The sequence below is a fragment of the Pygoscelis adeliae genome, unplaced genomic scaffold (genome assembly GCF_000699105.1).
Source record: "Pygoscelis adeliae isolate BGI_AS28 unplaced genomic scaffold, ASM69910v1 Scaffold54, whole genome shotgun sequence".
NCBI classification, from domain to species: Eukaryota; Metazoa; Chordata; class Aves; order Sphenisciformes; family Spheniscidae; genus Pygoscelis; species Pygoscelis adeliae.
The window spans coordinates 1,414,231-1,420,230 of NW_008824982.1; positions in this window are offsets into that span (position 1 = coordinate 1,414,231).

Here is a 6,000-nt window from a genome sequence, read left to right on the forward strand (position 1 = left end):
ATTTGGGAATTTGTATTTTTGTATTGCAGTTCACAAACATGTCCCAGAATGGAGAAGAGGGCTGCGGGAAAGCCCGTCCCCCCTCCCCAGGCACCCCGTCCCACCAGAAAAAGCCCTGGCAAGACAGAGGAAGCTGAGATCCCTCCCTCTTGTTATTGTTGTTGGCTTGTATTTTTGTTGTATTTGAGAGTCCTGGTCAGAAATTAGTTAAGCTCATTGCACAAGGTAGTGTGAAAATAAAAGTGAAAGTTCCTGCCCCATATATGCCTCTGTCACTTCTCTATGAGGTGCATAGGTTTTCTGATGTGCTGTCTTCCTTTCTGTTGTTGTTTTTCTGTACAATAACATGCTCAAAAGTCTCCAAAGCTCCACTTAAATATAAACAGCAAATTAGATCTACCCAGACACAACTGTCCTTATGCCTTCAAACAAATTTGCAGTTAAAAACTGAACTCAGAGACATAGTTACCTTTAAATTTTCTAATACACATCTGAAAAAGCAGTCACTGCCCAGCTTTCTACAAATTATTTGTCTTGAATTTAATTCTCAAGTTATCATACATTGAAAATGAGGAATGGAGGAGAAAAAGTACAAGGGAAAACCTGACTGACACTTCACTATGTGCTCTGCAGTGATCACTCCATCAGCCAAGAGGGCTGGCTTCCAGCTAAGGATTCTGACCTGACCTGTAAGGGGTTATATCACTGACAGGGATATTTCCTCTGGGCGAAAATGTTGGCATAAGAGGCCTTATAGCTCACACTTAAAAGCAATAGCTCTGAGAAGGGCAGGTACCAGAGAGTGTGGTTTTTTAAATCTCTGTTATATTCCTAACACTTGTGCAGTGGCCATATCCTGAAAGGGGTGGATTTTCTGTCTTTCTCAGGCCTGATTGATTTAGATCAGAATAGTTATTTGGTTTTCAAGAAAGAGTTATTGTTCCCATGTGCAGAGATTTTTATATGGCCAACAAAGCTTTGTGATGTTTCTAGCATATGGCGTGAGTGCATTTACTTGACAGCTCACTTTATATTTAGTCCAGAAGCTTGGGTTAGAAGTGGGAAAACACAAGCAGTGATTAGAAACTCTTTAGTTCTCACCTGGCTCTTCTCACTGACTCCCTGTGTGGCTTGGGAGGCTGGGCTAGAGCAATTTTTAAAAACAACCTCTGAGCAGGACTGCCGAGTTCCTGGCTAGTGAGAGACATTGTAGGCCTTCTCCTTACATTGCTGTAAAAAATCAAACGTTTTTTTTTTTCTCCTGAGGTGTTCACCTAACAATTTAACCACCTAAAAGTTACTGGATATAAATGTCTGTATCAGTTTCCCCATTTCTAAATGTGGTATGCTAATACTAATCTGCTTCATCAACATGGACCGAGAATCAGTTATTTAAAATCTATACAAACCTTTGATGTTCACTTTGAATCAGTTCATACTCAGTCTCTCTTATTTCAATACAGACTTAAAGTCAGGTTGAATCGGGATGTACATGTGCATAAGGAGACCTTCCTTTACTGGCAATCCAGAATGGTCTGATTTCAGCCCAGTTGTAATGGCAATTGATTGAAGCATTTACCGCAAGTCCAACAAGTCCCAGCTGCAAGACTCCTGGTGCAAATGTGCAGGTTGACTATTGCCTCTTATGCCGAGCGGCCTTCGTACAGGATTTCTGGACAGCTGGCAGACTGGGAGCTCGATATCCAGCCAAACAAAGTGACAAGGCAGTAGGGAATTGCTGAAATCTACCACCAAAGCTTATAGAGCCAGCAGGGGTAGAATAACCCCGATTGTATCCACAAAAGGAAATTCTTCCAGCATAAGCTGTCTCTGAATAAAGTCACATTCTGGTGACTGCTTCGGATGACTTTACTCGTACGAATCACAGGCATTCACTTTTTTTCAACCATTGCTGCTCTGCTGTGTCTGGAGAAAATGGCAGGGTTATGAAAGGGCTGCCCAGCTTCCTTCCAGCAAAGCGTTAAGTGTCCAGAATGAGAGCATTTCAGAAAAATGTGTCATAAAAAGAATCCGAAACTCACAGGTGACCAGCCGCATGGAAACGTTGGCTGCTCTCAAGTATCTCAGGCACTCCCCAAGGCCGCCTTCTCTGGATCCTTGCCTGTCAGTGCTGAGGTGAAGAATGTTTTGCTGTGTTTCCAGCATTGTCATCCTGTGCCCCAGATGGGAGGCGCATGGGGAGGTCTCTGGGGCTGAGGTCTCCTTACAAGTCATCGTGCTGGGCTCTGCTCCTTGACTGGGATTTTTGGTGGGCCTGAGATGAATGAAAGTCATCCCCCTCACCTGTGTCATCACACAAATTATACACTTTCCACAGAGAAGATATTAAAGCAAATTTAAGCAGTAAACCTCTATATGAGGACAATCCATCGTGTAATGTGGCATAAGGACCAATGCCAGATCAATCATCTGACGACAAGCAGCTCTTTAGCAAGTATTGTCCGCTTACAGGCTGCCTACTGTTGTATTCCTAAAATTGCTAGGATCTCCTTAAATCAATCAGACGTGGGTACTTCACAAGCAATTACCAGTTTCTGTGTAAAGCTTTCAGAAGCACCTTTGTTACTAAGCCCTGTTGACTTTGAGTGGTACTTAGAGATCAAACACATGGTCAGGTTACTCAAACTTGTCCGGCCAGGAGTTACCAGAGGTTGTGCATAAGCTGAATGGCAGTAAATGTCTGTGTGCATACAAATGCAATGTAATTTGACCTAATTTAAACGTCTGATACTATGAGGTAAGTTCAGAGCTGCCACGGACTGAAAGCAGACACACAGAGAGGTATTGCAGCTTAGCGGACATGTGTTAACCTGCTATGCTGCAGGAGTTGGGTGGTTGATCTGGGCTCTGAGGTTCTCAAATCCATTTTGAAAATGGAACTTAGGCACTTCAAAAAATTGCACAAATCTTGCTTGTATGTTGACAGCCTAAACTCAGCTTTGTGAGTGCCACGTAGCTTTGGAAGCACTTTTAGAGATGGCTGCTACCAACAATCATAGCACTTGAGGGGAGAAGAAAAAAAACCTTTCAAAAATACGAAGTAACTCTTGCAACTTGCAACTTACAATGATTTCTGACTCCCATGCAGAATACCACAGTTTCCCTCAAATAGTCACAGTGAGGAGATAACTTGGTAGTGGAAAACTGAATTACCATGTACTTAGCTTTATTTTCAGAGACGTTTCTAATGAACTTATCATGTAATTTCCATAACAAAGTGTGTAATTATTCCTCTTTTTTACTGTGGAGATTTAATATTGAGTAGTAGCCTCAGGTCTATTGCTAAACCACATGCTACAATAAAGCTGTTGTTTTGTTTGATTTTAATTCTTAGACCTAACAAAAGGACACCCTGGCAGAGCTTGTTTAAAGTGGAAAATTGGCTACATCCCTTGAAGCTCAAAGAAAATATAATTTATTATACAGTCTTCTCAATGTCCTCATAAGCATTATCCATTTTCTGGAAAACCGTGTCAATAAATCAGCCACTAATTGTTGTTTGAAGGTCAAGCTAAAGGTTTTGTTTTTCTTGCAGTTGACTTCTGTAGGTGAAGAAACATTTGGCTTCATGGCTAGACATTCTTGGAATTAATTTTCCACCAGTTCTTATGCTACTGAATGTCAAATATTTCTGCCTTTGAAACTGTCACATCATTCTGAGGAGCTAAATCTAATTGTCACCTCTTTGAAATATTTCTTCGAACATTTCTGTGGCTTTTTAATTTTTGTCTGTATCCTTTCCTTTTCTGACTTTGGTACTTTTTTTTTTTTCCTTTTTTTTGGCTCCAAAGACCCCTCTGAATCTAAGTGCCTTGTTAGGAGCCAGGCTAAAAACAAAAATTGCAAGTGAAGCTTCACCGCTCTGTGCTGACTTCCTTAATACTTTAGAAAAGGGTCTCACCTGCCCCATTGGGCTGCGAGGGGGAGTGTGGGTGGCTGGGTGGAGAGGCAGCCACGAGGGTTTGCTTCACAGATGCAACAGTCTGCATGGAATAGATGTAGCAGACGACTGGAGAGAGACAAGTATTGACAGGGGCTGATGAGAGAGATACAAAGGAGAGAGCAACCCTGGAAAGCTGTCTAACTTAGGGTTTCCAGGCTGTAGCTGTGGGTCCTGGGAGTGCTGTGGGAAGGGCTGTCCAAGAAAGGCAAGAGGCCACGATGAGAGTCTAGCAGACAAGGTGACCCGGAGTCTGGATGCCTTGAAAAGGAGCAAAGGTAATTACAAGGATGCAACTTTTCCCTGATTTCATCTCATACAAGGAGCCGCTGGAGGGAAGTGCTGTATGTAGGACATTATCACAGTTTCTTTCCCATCGTGTGGGTTGGGTTATCGTATACCACTTGGCACCAGTCCCAGGGGACTGGCTGCACCAATGTGCATGAAGTTCTGGCTATGCAGCCCATTTCTTTGCTCCCTGTGGTGAGTCACAGTAGAAGGCTGCCAGATCGCTCCCAGCACAGTGTGCGTTGCTGCATCCTTTCTGCTATGGCCACCGAGGCTCATCTCACCTACTGTTAAATGCCAATAGATATCTACACCTGGACTAATTGTCTAAACTCGCTTTATAGTCAATGGGGAGAAACAGACACATCTAAAATGCAGTTTACCTCCTCCTAAGGCAGACATCTTAAACAGGGCAGGTGAATTGCTCTCCCAACATACCTATTTCTTTTCTTTGACTAGAAAGGAAGTAAGCTCTGTAGGCCTCTAAAGTTAGTTTAGATGAATGTGCTCTGCATATCTGTAAGAACTAATTCTCTTTTTACAATGTCGACATGGGCAACATTTGTTGGATTTTTGCTTCTTTCTACTATTTGTTCTTTTCCAGACCACTAAATTTTTTTCATATTTTAATCTCTTTGCCTTTATTATATGTATGATGCACTATGTCTGTTGCTTCTCTGTTGCCTTGTTCATTTACTAGATACCAGCAACAAGATTAGGTGCCAGTTCCATCACAATATATTCACTCTTAATTCACTGACTCAGCAAAAGTAGATCTTCTGGTGTAGATGTTGACATTTGGCCCAATGAATCCTACCCTAGGTGAGACTTCTTAGGTGCAGAGCCTGGCAGTTGCACAATGTTTTAGAAGCAGAAAGAAATTCTGCATCTTTTCCTGAAGAACTAGTCTTTCAGCTGAGAGAGGCAATCAAAATAGCAAGGACCACGCAGCAGATTGGGAACAGATGATTTCAGAACAGAACTGAATTTTGGACAGGAGTGTTTGGATGTGTTGGATGGAAAAGAAAATCTGGGTCCATTCTTCTAAGGAAGGAAATGAAATCTTTGCACATAGGCAGGAGAAAAGACTAAAATGAGAGAAAGAAAGAGGATTAAGAATATAAGAAATGAGTGAGGGCAGTTTGGGGAGGGTATCTATAAATCTCTCTCATCTCCTGCTCTGCTACAATCAGACCAAATTTTAGAAATGCCTGATGGTGCCCTCCTTTCTTGTGCCGCCTCTTCCGACAGGCAGCTCATGGTGTCATGGTGTTGCCCCTGCCCACGTCCCTGAGGAGAGAGCCTGGCCTCCAACAGCAGCCAAGGTCAAGGGGTGGGAGGGAAGGACTGCATGGAGAGATGCGAAGAAACTGTTCAGCTTTGTTCAGTTGGGAGGTGTTTGTACCCTACTGAGATCTAGAAAAACAAGTGGAAATTGTAGCCATAAGTTGTGAATAAATAAAATAAATATTTAAAAAAAAAACAGTTCTGCAGTTCTAAGGAGAAAATAATATTTGATTAAAAGACAAAACATGTATGGGGTAACTTTTTCATTTCCTGTTCATGATGAAGGTATTACTGACATTATTTAAGCTGTGTTGAAGACATATAATGAGAGTCTAAGCAGATATAAATGTTCTTTTGGAATGTTATTTATAGTTCCTTGGTACCCAATGCCAAATGTTAATAAGGTTTATGAGAAACCAGTGGAGACTGCAAATTGTTAGACTTCTAATTTAAATCATGTTGCT